Source organism: Rhinoraja longicauda, chromosome 33 (assembly GCF_053455715.1).
Source record: "Rhinoraja longicauda isolate Sanriku21f chromosome 33, sRhiLon1.1, whole genome shotgun sequence".
NCBI classification, from domain to species: domain Eukaryota; kingdom Metazoa; phylum Chordata; class Chondrichthyes; order Rajiformes; family Arhynchobatidae; genus Rhinoraja; species Rhinoraja longicauda.
Window position 1 is genome coordinate 6,383,561 of NC_135985.1, and position 13,944 is coordinate 6,397,504.

The window sequence follows — 13,944 nt, forward strand, 5'->3', positions numbered from 1 at the left end:
AAATGTCATACTGTAACACCGAGGCTTACGGTTACAGTTTGACTTGTAAGCAAACCAATTTCAAATGGCACAAGACATTCGCCAGGGTCAAATATCTGAGGTGGCAAATTATGCCTCCTGATATCACAGCAGGTTTTATCAACAGCAATTTGCAGGGCTGTGTACTGGTAGACGATGATTAAATGAAACAGATAAATGAATCGGAGGTGCAAAGGGACTGGGGAGTGCTGCCACAGGATTCCCAAAAGGTTCATTTGCAAGTTGAGTTGGCGGTAAGGAAGGCAAATGTAAAGCTAACATTCATTTTGAGAAGACTAGAATTTAAAAGCAAGGATGTAATGCTGAGGCTTCATCGGGCATTGGTGAGGCCACACTTGGCATATATTGCGAGCAGGTTTGGGCCCCATATCTGGGCGGGTTTGGGCCCCATATCTGGGGAAGGATGTGCTGGCTGTGAGGTTCCAATGGGGGGGTTACGAGAACGATCTGTGGAATGACTGGGTTAACATACGAGTGTAAGAAAATAACTGCAGATGCTGGTACAAATCGAAGGTATTTATTCACAAAATGCTGGAGTAACTCAGCAGGTCAGGCAGCACCTCTGGAGAGAAGGAATGGGTGACTTTTTGGGTCGAGACCCTTCTTCAGACTGATGTCAGGTGGGCGGGACAAAGGAAGGATATAGGTGGAGACAGGAAGATAGAGGGAGAACTGGGAAGGGGGAGGGGAAGAGAGGGACAGAGGAACTATCTAAAGTTGGAGAAGTCAATGTTCATACCGCTGGGCAGCAAGCTGCCCAAGCGAAATAGGAGGTGCTGTTCCTCCAATTTCCGGTGGGCCTCACTATGGCACTGGAGGAGGCCCATGACAGAAAGGTCAGACTGGGAGTGGGAGGGGGAGTTGAAGTGCTCAGCCATCGAGAGATCAGGTTGCTTAAGGCGGACTGAGCGAAGGTGTTGAGCAAAACGATCGCCGAGCCTGCGTTTGGTTTCGCCGATGTAAAGAAGTTGACACCTAGAGCAGCGGATACAATAGATGAGGTTGGAGGAGGTGCAGGTGAACCTCCGGTTAACATACGAGGACAGTTTGAAGGCTCTGGGCCTGTACTCGCTGGAATTCAGAAGGATGAGGTGGGACCACATTGAAACCTACCAGATAATGAAAGGCCGAGATACGAGTGGACATGGAATGGATGTTTCCAGTAGTGGGAGAGTCTAGGACCAGAGGGCACAGCCTCAAAATAAAAGGTCATACCTTTGAAATGGAGATGACGAATAATTTTCTGAGCCCGAGAATGGTGAATCTGTGGAATTCGTTGCCATAGATGGCTGTGGAGGCCGTCATTGGGTATTTTTAAAGCAAGATTGATAGATTATTGATTAGGGTGTCGTAGGGTCACAGAGAGAAGGCAGGAGAGTGGGGTTGAGGGGGAAAAATAGATCAGCCATGATTGAATGGCGGAGCAGACTCGATGGCCTAATTATGCTCCAATGTCTGTTGGTCTGATTCTATTGAGCCCTTTTGATCCACATTAAGAAAAAGACTATTTGCCTTGAAATTGATCCCCACCTGGTAACGTCTGTCTGGTTACGTCAGAATGTCACACTTTGCTTCTGCAATTCAATCCACTCTCAACAGCATGAAGGAGGTCATGGGCAGAGTGCAATGCACTACTGTGACCGTACAGCGTCTTTAGTACCCGTGACCAGCAATTAACTTCTGACCGGTCATACCACTCAAGCATGCCACCAATCATTGTAATTGAGGAACAATTCCAAATATCATTGCTTAAAATAATTTGTCCAAGTGATTTTTTTCCCAAAAGTGACTTGAGGGGGATCTCATTGTACCCCACCTTTCCCCACCTCTACTTTCAGTCTGAAGAAGGGTCTCGACCCGTAACATCACCCATTCCTTCTCTACAGAGGTGCTGCCTGTCCCGCTGAGTTACTCCAGCATTTTGTGTCTACCTTCAGTGTATACCAGCATCTGCAGTTCCTTCCTACACATTTAATGGGTTTTAACTTTCCTTCTTATCACGTTCCAGTGCCGCTACCCTGTTGCACTCTTCTACAAAGTCCCTCAATTCATGAGACTTGAATTCCCCTGAGTTTGCTCGCGGCCAAAGGTTCATGGTTCTATGTAGCTTTTTTCCCACCATCCCACTGGAGGCCAGTATTGCTCAAGTCTGAGGAAAGGTCCTGACCCGAAACGTCACCTATGTTCTCCAGAGATGCTGCCTGGCCCGCTGACAAGTCAAGTCAAGTTTATTTGTCACATACACATACAAGATGTGCAGTGAAATGAAAGGTCACCCACAGTCCAGAAATAAGAACAATAAAAATAAGCAATTTCACACACAATCACAAACCAACAGAAAACAAAAAAAAGAAATATCCATCACAGTGAGTCTCCTCCAGTCACCTCCTCACTGTGATGGAAGGCCAGAATGTCTTTTCTCTTCCCCTGCCGTCTTCTTCCGCAGTCAGGCTGTTGAAGTTGCCACGTTCCAGGCCGCGCCAGACGGTGAAAGGTCCACGGCAGGCCGACCCAAGCCCCGCAATCCGGGGCGGGCGAAGACGCTGCCGCTGCCGGAGCTCCCGACGTCGGCCCCCTCCCAGGGGGCTGCGAACTTCCGATATCCACGCGGCCCGCGGCCGAAGCCCCCGGAGCCTCCGAAGGCGAGTCGCAGCCGCTCCCGCAGCGCCACCACAGCCTCCGAAGGCAGCCAGCTCCGCAGATGGTAAGTCCGGTCCGCGGGCTCTGTGAACCAGAGCCCCAGGTGGTCCCAGCTGGAGGCCGCCAGCTCCAGGTGTTTGGCCGATGGTAGGCCGCAGTGGGAACGGAGACACCACCCAGAAAACAAAGGTCGGGTCTCCGTTCGGAAGATACAGTTTTACATTCCCCCCCCCCCCCACGCACAGAGTACACAACCACAATAAACACTACATCACATCTACACACGACAATCAAGACAAAAAACAACAAAAAACACAAAAGACAAATGGATTGCAGGTAAGCCGCAGCTGCTAGGGCAGCGCCGCCATTTTCTCGATTGAGTACTGTACTCGATTGAGTTACTCCAGCACCGTGTGTCTTTCTAGACCATAAGACCTTAAGACATAGAGCACAATTAGGACATTTGACCCATCGAGTCTACTCCGCCATTCGATCACGTCTAATCTATTCTTCCCTCTCTAGGCCCCATTCTCCTGCCATCTCCCCGTAACCTTCGAAACACTTACTAATCATGAACCTTTCATTCTCCGCTTTAAAAAAACCCACTGACTTGGCCTTCACAGCCGCCGGTGGCAATGAATTCCACAGATTCACCACCCTCTGGCTAAAGAAATTCCTCCTCATCTCCATTCTAAAGATACGACCTTTTATTCTGAGGCTGTGCCATATGGATCTTGACTCTCCCATGACTGGAAACATCCTTTGCACATCCACTCTATCCAGGCCTTTCATTATTCAGTAGGTTTCAATGAGATTCCCCCCTCATCCTTCTGAGCTCTGGAGAGTACAGGTCCAGAGCATTTAGACTTTACTTTAGACGATACAGATAGAGCGCAGAAACAGGCTCTTCGGCCCACCGAGTACACGCTGACCAGCGACCACTCCGTACATTTACACTATCCTACACACACTAGGAACAATTTACAGTATTACTGAAGCCAATTAACCTACAAATCTGTACGTCTTTGGAATGTGGGAGGAAACTGGAGCTCCCACAGAAAACCCACACGGTCACGGGGAGAACGTACAAACTGCGTACAGACAGCACCCGTAGTCAGGATTGAACCCGGGTCTCTGGCGCAGAAAGGTAGCAACTCTACCGCTGCACCACTGTGACGCCATCAAATTTTTTTTTCTAAACCAGCACCTGCAGTTCCTTATTTCTCCTCCATAGTTCTTCCCGTGTGCTTTTTATAAACAAAACTAACGATACAGAGGTATTCCTGCCCAACCAAGCTGGCTGCATTTCACCTCAGCCTCCTAATTCTCCTTGTCTTGACTCCAATAACAGAACAGGACAAAGTGTTCTCGGCCAGACAGAGATGAAGCCTGTGACTTGGTGTTAACATAGAACATACAATAGTCCTTTTCTCCAGAGATGCTGACCGACCCGCTGAGTTACTCCAGCATTTTGTGTCTTACAACCAGTACAGGCCCTTCAGCCCACAATATCCGTGCTGAACATAACGTCAAGATAGACTAGTCTCATCTGCTTGCATGTGATCCATATCCCTCCATTTCCTGCATATCTGTGTGCCGTTCTAAAATCCTCTCAACAGCCGTCGTTACACCTGGTGTCGCTGGTGAACAGAAGCTAAAGTGTCGTTTGACCATGAAGTTTCATGAAAGTTTTTACAACCTCCATCCATGACCAGCCACGTCACTTCACCATGGGAGGCGAGAAGGTATCCAATGTGCAGCGTTTTATATATATATATATATATATATATAGATATGTGTTAATCATATTGAATAAATGAATGGAGCACAATCAGTCCTGCACTTAAACACTGGATGGTTTCCATCACTTTGTAAAATCGCTTCAAAACATGCCAAAAACTTGGCAAAGACTTACCAGAGTGGAAGATATAACTTTGCAATGGTGACATGCCAACAGGCACTGGGTAACGTCACTGACCGCGATTGATCCCAGCTTTGTGGCTGCATGGAGGAGAAGAGAAATCTGTGAATGACAGGAAATCTAAAACTTTCCTTCCAAAAGATTCATATTTTAGAAATGAAATGCCTAATGCTTTTGAATTAACCCAATCTCTTGCACTGACATTGTGGGCGGTCACGGTGGAGTTGCTGCCTTACAGCGAATGCAGCGCCGGAGACCCGGGTTCGATCCCGACTACGGGTGCTGTCTGTACGGAGTTTGTACGTTCTCCCTGTGACCTGCGTGGGTTTTCTCCGAGATCTTCAGTTTCCTCCCGGACTCCAAAGACGCAAAGGCATGTAGGTTAATTGGTTTGGTAAATGTAAAAATTGTCCCTAGTGTGTGTAGGATAGTGTTAATGTGCATGGATCGCTGGTCGGCCCCAAGGGCCTGTTTCCGCACTGTATCTCCCAACTAAACTAAACTAGACCTCTCCACGCCTGGAAATATAGGAAAGTGCAGATGCTGGAATCATGAGCAAAACACAAAGTGCTGGAGGAACTCAATGGGTCAGGCAGCATCTGTGCAGGGAAGGGGCAGATGATGTTTCGGTGCAGGACCCTTCTGAAGATTGCTGTTCCCTCCATAGATGCTGCCTGACCCGCTGAGTTCCGCCATCACTTTTAGCTTCGTTTAAAGATCAGCACGGAAAGGCACGGGCAGACATCAGAAGAAGGGTCCCAACCCGAAACGTTGTCTGTCCACTTCCCTTCACAGATGCTGCCTGACCCGCTGAGTTGTTACAGCAACTTTGTGTTTGGCTCTTGTCCATGCTTGTGTGTCCCTTGGGAGGATGCAATGTTTCGTTTAGAGATACAGCCCCTTCGGCCCACCCAGTCTGCGCCGACCAGTGATCCCCGCACGTTAACACTATCCTGCACACACTAGGGACTATCGACAATATAACCAAGCCACTTAGTCTACAAACCTGTACGTCATTGGAGTGTGGGAGGAAACCAGAGATCCCGGAGAAAACCCACCAGGTCATGGGGAGAACGTACAAACTCTGTACAGACAACACCCGTAGTCAGGATTGAACCCGGGTCTCCGGCGCTGTGAGGCAGCAACTCTACCACTGCGCCACCATGCCACATCAATGTCTGCAGCACTTTATGGAGACGGAGTAAAATATTGTCTTTTAATGCTAAAAGTTGTTCCTTACTTTAACTATAAAGTCATAGGAAGGCACAGAAACAGGCCCTTCGGCCCAACTCCTCAATGCCAACTATGATGCAGAAAAAAAGTCCAAAATTAGTCAACGGATAGACAGATGTGCAAGAGGTTTGTAGATGCTTTTGGTAGCTTTGTAGGAACACCATTTATTACAGTCTACACTAGAGATATCAGCATATATTAGTCATAGTCATACAGCACAGGAACAGGCCCTTCGGCCCACGTCATCCATGCCGACCAAGATACCTCATTTAAGCTAGTCCCATTTGCTCGCATTTGGCCCAAATCCCTCCAAACCTCTCATATCCATGTACCTGTCCAAGAGTATTTTAAATATTATTAATTCTACCTGCCTCGACTACCTCCTCCAGCAGCTCATTCCATTTTCCACCACCCATTGAGTGAAAATTTGCCCCTCGGGTTACTAAGCACTCCGATTATTTTTTTGATGAGTGTTATAAGTTTTCTTATTTAGTAATTGGGCTAAGAATAGTTTTTTTTTTTTAAGTTAATAAGGGCAAAAGTTCACTCCTGGCCTATTACAACAATAAATGTAGTCCAACTGAATAAGTCAGTCATTTAAACTAGACACTGCCTTTTACCAAAGAACATTAAGGAAACGCCTGACCCTGAATCAACCCAAACCCTTGTTTATGCTGGAATCAGCACACTTTGCAAATGATTCATCCCATTTCATGCACATACTCAAATAACCTGTGCAACCAGCAAATCAAAGCCTTCATCTGCAGGGGGGAAACAAGTTACCACAGTTACACTAACACTTTGAATTTAGGCCCCAAAAGTCTTGGGAGGAATTTGATCTGTTTGTTCTACGGATTCTGCTTTATTTAGTTTATAATATAAAAGGTGAATTTTAAAGGGAGGAAATGATGTTCTCATCGTATTGACCCTTCACCTGTAACCTACGAGGGTGGCATGGTGGCACAGCGGTAGAGTTGCTGCCTTACAGCACCAGAGACCCGGGTTCAATCCTGACCACGCCTGCTGTCTGTACGGAGTTTGTACGTTCTCCCCCTTGTAACCGCTCGGGTTTTCCCTGGGCACTCCGGTTTCCTCCCACACTCCAAAGACGTGCGGGTTTGCAGGTTAATTGGCTTTGGCAAAAAAAAATCTAAACTGCCCTAGTGCGTAGGGTTGTGCTAGTGTATGGGCATCACTGGTCGGCGTGGACTTGGTGGTTCAGAGGGCCTGTTTCCGTGCTGTGTCTAAACTAAATCAAACCCAACTAAACTCAACTAAACCCAACTAAACTCAACTAAACCCAACTAAACTCAACTAAACTCTGTTCTGCCCATGAATGGAACTCTACTTTGAGTTCTGGGCACTGTACCTCGAAAGATACATTGCTCTTGGCATGGGTTCAATGGAGTTTCGCTCGGATCATAACAGGGCTTAAATCGTGAACATTAGGAACAGCCAAAACTCTCACTTTCAGAACATTCATGGTTGATCCAATTCAGATGTTGGAAATAAAAAAGAAATTAGATGGAAAAAAATGTCCTCTGGTGCGAGAACTCAGAACAAAGAGGACATGATATTAATTAGTGCAGCCCGGCATAATATCTATAGAGACTTGTTCACATTAGGATGTGAAAGCTAGGAACTTATTCACACAAAAGACTGGATCAAATAAAATTGAGGATGGTGAACTTTTGTTCAAAGGATTCATAGCGTCATAGCATGGAAACAGGCCCTTCGGCCCAACTCGCCCACACCGACCAACATGCCCCTTCTACACTTGTCCCACCTGCCTGCATTTGGCCCTTATCCCTCCAAACCTGTCCTATCCAAGTACCTGTCTAATTGTTTCTTAAACGGTGCAATAGTACCTGCCTCAACTACCTCCTCAGGCAGCTCGTTCCATAGACCCACCACCCTTTGTGTGAAAATGTTACCCCTGAGATTTGTATTAAATCTTTCCCCCTTCACCTTAAACCTATGTCCTCTGGTTCTCGATTCTGAGGTCATGAAATAACTTCCCTTAGCTAGAGTCCTGTCCCTTCACCTCGACTCCATTGCAGACATTGGACTTTGTCTCTGGAACATAAGCTGCAGTGCTGAGCAAAGATACTAGAGGAACAAGATAGACCACTCGACCCTAAAGTTTGGTTTAGAGATACAGTGTGGAAACAGGCACTCCAGCCCACCGATTCCATGCCGACCAGCGATCACCCCGTACACTAGCACTAACCCACACACACTAGGGACAATTTATAGAAGCCAATTATCCTACAAGCCTGTACGTCTTTTGGAGGAAACCGGAGCACTCGGTGAAAACCCACGCAGGTCACGGGGAGAACGTACAAACTCCGTGCAGACAGCACCCGTAGTCAGGATCGAACCCGGGTCTCTGGCGCTGTGAGGCAGCAACTCTACCGCTGCGTCACTGTAATGTTTTTAATTCCACGTCAACAAGTTCCCTGCCAAAGCCATGGAGAGTTTAGCAACACCGTACTAAAACCAGAAAGGAACCCGAGTGGGGAATGTATCTGTTTATTGTGAAGTGGCAAGTTTCGACTCTTGCAGGAAGGAGTGATATCCCACTCAATCTTTTTTTCCCCCCAAAAGCAAACATACAATTTTGCAAGAGTCAACACAGGTCTGAAGATGGGTCTCGGCCTGAAACGCCACCCATCCCTTCTCTCCAGAGTTGCTGCCTGCCCCGCTGAGTTACTCCAGCTTTTCGTGTCTATCTTTGGTTTAAACCAGCAACTGCACTTCCTTCCGACGCTGGGAAAAGCTTCCCCATGTTTGGATGCGAAGAGAAGATTTACTCAAAACAAGAAGGTGTGACTGTGAGAACCAGCAACAGAGTGGAAATAGAATATTTAGAAGCTCACTCTGCAAGAGTGGGACAAGATATTTTGCTTCACGCTGCCAAGTGAAGTACAAGATCGCTCCGGTCACAAAGGAAGGAACGTCGGAGGACTCGGTGTGGGGAGACCGCCGAGAGGGGGGAGAACAATGGAGGACTGGCATGAGAGACCACCGTGAGGGGGGGGGGGTGGGGGAGAACAATGGAGGACCTGGTGTGGAGAGACCACCGTGGGGGGGGGGGGGGGGGGAGAACAATGGAGGACCTGGTGTGGAGAGACCACCGTGGGGGGGGGGGGGTGGGGGAGAACAATGGAGGACTGGCGTGGAGAGACCGACGTGAGGGGGGGTGGGGGTGTGAACAACGGAGGACTGGCGTGGAGAGACCGACGTGAGGGAGGGGGGGGGAGAACAATGGAGGACCTGGTGTGGAGAGACCACCGTGAGGGGGGGGGTGGGGGAGAACAATGGAGGACTGGCATGCAGAGACTGACGTGAGGGGGGGGGAGAACAATGGAGGACCTGGTGTGGAGAGACCACCGTGAGGGGGGGGGGAGAACAATGGAGGACCTGGTGTGGAGAGACCACCCTGAGGGGGGGGGGGTGGGGGAGAACAAAGGCCACCTGGTGTGGAGAAACCACCGTGGGGGGGGGGGTGGGTGGGGGAGAACAATGGAGGACTGGCGTGGAGAGACCGACGTGAGGGGGGTGGGGGAGAACAATGGAGGACTGGCGTGGAGAGACCGCCCTGAGGGAGGGGGAGTGGGTGGTGGGAGAGAACAAAGGGGGACAGGCGTGGGATACTTTGTAACTTTGGCAGCGCCCTTTATGTGGCGACTATTTGCATACCTTGGGTATGCAAGCAAAGAATTTCACTGTGGTTTGACACACGTGACAATAAAATATTCATTCATTCATAAGGGATGTCACAGTCTGCTGTGATTACCCCTCCAGCAAAAGGATAATTAATTGTCCATGAAAAGGTGGAATGAAACACTTTGGAGGCGGTTTCTGGACCACATCACATTGAAATCAAGTAGGAATGAAATTAAAAATAATATTGCTTAGACCACAGTAAAAAGGTGTTGAGTTGACACTGTTAAGCCAATTAAAGTGCATCTGTGGCATCATCTCATCCTTGCAATATCCATGCTAGTTCACCCTATGGATTCTGTGTTAAAAGCCATCAAGCAATTCTGCACTTTCACAGACTATCTAGCTGATATGGTCTATTAGTCTTAATGAGAATAGTTTTCTGGTGTATGTAAGATTACAGCGTGCAATGGAACCTCCAAATATCTGTCAAGTTTAGATTTAGATTTAGAGATACAGCGCGGAAACAGGCCCTTCGGCCCACCGAGTCCGCGCCGCCCAGTGATCCCCGCACACTAACACTATCCTACACCCACTAGGGACAATTTTTACATTTGCCCAGCCAATTAACCTACATACCTGTACGTCTTTGGAGTGTGGGAGGAAACCGAAGATCTCGGAGAAAACCCACGCAGGTCACGGGGAGAACGTACAAACTCCGTACAGACGGCGCCCGTAGTCAGAATCGAACCCGAGTCTCCGGCGCTGCATTCGCTGTAAGGCAGCAACTCTAACGCTGCGCCACCGTGCTGCCCTAATTCTAATTCTAAGTTCTTTTTTATTTAAATTTTTTTTTTTTTAATTTATTTATTTTTATTTTTACAGAACTTTTTAGAAAACAAACCCTCCCACCCTTACCCCCACCCCCCCCCCCCCCCCTTATACTAACCCCAAATAAGAAAAAAAGAGAAAAGAAAGAAAGATTAAAGATTGCCTGGGTGTTGGGGATCCTGCACACGCCCCATGGAATTCCAACAGAATAAACTGTATATATATGTACATCTCTCCCAAAAGAACCATTGAGAACATGAACAATTCATGAACAATTCTTCTATATATATAGGCCCATCTTTTGTAAATAAGGACGCCAGATATTTAAAAAAGTATCATATTTGTTCCTTAAATTATAAGTAATTTTTTCAAGTGGGATACAGTTAGAAATTTCATTATTCCAAAGGTCCATACTTAAATAGGAATCTGATTTCCAAGTAACTGCGATAGTTTTTTGGCTACTGCTAATGCAATTTTTATAAATTCTTTCTGACATTTATTCATTTTAAGTTGTGGTCTTATTCCTTCAACATCACCCAATAACAAAAATCTTGGGTTGTATGGCAGTTGTATTCCGATTAATTCTAAGTTCTAATGCAAACCCTAAAATTAGATGTCTCTCTGTAGCTAAGACCCCCCCAATCAGGAGAGTGTTGAGAACAGAGAGGGGGGGTTGAGCAGGGGAGAATGGGCCAGGAGGTGGTGGCAGAAGGCTCTGACCTCTTTGTCCTTAACAACGAGCTCTTATTACAAAATCCAGTTTACAAAATACTGCATTAATCAAAACAGCTATTCATGCAGTTTTAGTTTTTTTTTAGTTTTAGAGATACAGTGTGGAAACAGCCCTTCGGCCCATCGTGTCCACACCGACCAGCGATCCCCTGTATACTGTGTTCTATTCTACGCACCAGGGACAATTTACAGAATCCAATTAATCTACAGACCTTATCGTCTTAGAACGTGGGAGGAAACCGGAGCACCCGGAGAAACCCACGCGGTCACAGGGAGAACGTACAAACTCCGTACAGGCAGCACCTGTCGTTAGGATTGAACCCGCATCTCTGGGCGCTGTAAGGCAGCAACTCTACCACTGTGCCACCGTTCCGGACAATTCGCCAACATCGACCATCACCGTACAACACTCTCAGCCTTATCCACGACGTACTTGAGCCCACGCCGTGACCAGCGTTCACGAAGGCCTCCAGAGTCCCGTGTAACACCGCGCGTTCCCACTCCAGGGAAACGTGGGCACGGGTGTCAGCCCGGAAGAGGGGCAGGCAGTAGACTCGGGTAGAATAGAACCCTCAACCATCACAGTGAATGGCCATCTTATCCAGGCCCCGGAGCAATCCGACAAGGAGAACCCCCCCCCCCCCTCCCTCCCTCCCCCTCACCAACCCACCCACCCCCCTCCGTACCAGGTGACCAAAGCTCAGAGACAAGCACTGACCTCCCTGAGGAATAGGGGCTGTAGTTCACAGGAAGCGGGGCACTGGGTTGCCATGGGAAGGTCACACCGGCTTGTAAGTGTGGCTCAGGGTGGGAGAGCGGAGGGGGGGGACAGGGGACGAGAGAGGGGATGGGGAAGAGGGGATGGGGTGGAAGAGGGGGATAGGAAGGAAGAGGGGATGGGGAGAGGGGATGGGGTGGAAGAGGGGGATAGGGGAGAGGGGATTGGGGGGCGGAGAGGGGATGGGGGCGGAGAGGGGATGGGGGAGAGGGGATGGGGTGGAAGAGGGGGATAGGAAGGAAGAGGGGATGGGGAGAGGGATGGGGGGTGGAAGAGGGGATAGGGGAGAGGGGATTGGGGGGCGGAGAGGGGATGGGGGCGGAGAGGGGATGGGGGAGAGGGGATGGGGTGGAGAGGGGATGGGGTGGAGAGGGGATGGGGGGCGGAGAGGGGATGGGGCGGAGAGGGGGATGGGGTGGAGAGGATGGTGGGGGGGAGAGGGGATGGTGGTGGGGGGAGAGGGGATGGTGGGGGAAGAGGCGATGGGGGGGTAGAGGCGATGGGGGAGGGGGATGGGGAGAGGGGGATGGGAGCGATGGGCGAGGGTGGGCGGGGGATGGTGAGGGGATGGGGAGAGGGGATGGGGAGAGGGCTGGTGGAGAGGGGATGGGGAGAGAGGGCTTTGGGGGAGAGGTTTGGGGGGAAAGGGTTTGGGGGCGGAGAGGGGATGGGGAGGGAGAGTAAGGGGGTAAGAACAGGAGGGGTGAATCAGCCCAAAACACAAAGTGCATGGAGGAACTCAGCAGGTCAGACTACCTATCAGTTTGGGACCTTTTTCAGTTTTATCTCCAATGCCTGCCTGACTCCTTCACTAAATCCGACCCGAGGTGTTTCCAAACTTCCAAAGGATTGTAAAGTGGTCGTGGTATTCATGACATCTTTGCTGCGGTGTGTTATTAAACACACACACACACACACACAAACGCCCCATTAACAAACCACCTCTCTCCCCTTCCTCCCCCCCCCCCCTCCCCCCCTTGAAGTCGGGGCTGATTTTTACATTTGGGAATCTGGAACGAAATGGGGGAAATTTCACCCACCCCGAGAGAAACTTCCTAACTCTGGGTCTAGTGGAGTGAGTGGGTCTCATTCGTAAGTAACGCACAACGATGAAGGGGAAACTGTTGACAATATTTACCAGCCAGGAGCCGCTGAACAACGGGAGGTTTTCCTCTTGCCCCAGTCAGACGGATTTCAAGGGGCTTCCACCTTTAAACAATGGGAGAGAGGTGAGTGCACAAGGGAGAGGGTGAGTGCACAAGGCGCCTTGTGTCCGAGTCCCCGGGGCTTCTCAGCGCAGCAGCCAGCAAGTAGTTAATGATCCGAGTCGTCGCGCTGGTCATTTCAAGCCAGACTCGCGGCCCTTGTTTGCAAACCCCCACCAAAGACAAAAATAAATAACTTGCAGACTGCTCTTTGCAATTCCACTATTGCTGGAGCGGATTTCCTGCCTCATCCGCCCTCCTCTGGAAGTGAACGAGTCTCCTCTCTCCTCCCCACACCCACAGCAGACCCAAGGCAGCCAGCCACACATGCAACACTCTCCCCCCCTCCCCCTCCTCCTCTCCTCCTCCCCCCCTCCTCCTCCCCCCCTCCTCCTCCCCTCCTCCTCCTCCTCCTCCCCCCCTCCTCCTCCCCTCCTCCTCCTCCCCCTCCCCTCCCTCCCCTCCTCCTCCTCCTCCTCCCCTCCTCCTCCCACCCCCGTGGGGTCCCGTCTCCTCGCTGTGGCAGGGAGGGCAGGGCAGGGAAGGGGAGATATTGAGAAAGTCCGGCTGTCAGGGGAAGCCGGAGAGGGAGAGAAGGAGGAGGAGGAGAGAGAGAGGGGGAGAGGGAGAGGGGGAGAGAGAGAGGGGGGAGAGAGAGGGGGGAGAGAGAGGGGGGGGGAGAGAGAGAGGGGAGAGAGAGGGGGGGGAGAGAGAGAGGGGGGAGAGAGAGAGGGGGAGAGGGAGGGAGGGGAGAGGGGGAGAGGGAGAGGGGGAGGGAGAGGGAGAGGGGGGAGGGAGAGGGGGGGAGGGAGAGAGAGGGAGGGAGAGGGGGAGAGAGAGGGGGGGGAGAAGGAGGGAGAGAGGGGGAGAGAGGGGGAGAGAAGGAGGAGGAGGTCGAG

General features: G+C 50.1%; 1 protein-coding gene across 1 annotated transcript in view; it reads right to left on the minus strand.

The window, feature by feature from the left end:
- atp8b4 (ATPase phospholipid transporting 8B4) overlaps positions 1-13,291 on the minus strand; it is a 176,661-nt gene extending 163,370 nt beyond the window's left edge. The window contains exons 1-2 of the mRNA XM_078427515.1: positions 12,979-13,291; positions 4,595-4,680 (exon numbers count right to left, since the gene is read on the minus strand). The gene's annotated coding sequence lies outside the window, so the exon portion shown is untranslated. The remainder of the gene's footprint in view (positions 1-4,594; positions 4,681-12,978) is intronic.
- Between the last annotated feature and the right edge of the window lie 653 nt (positions 13,292-13,944).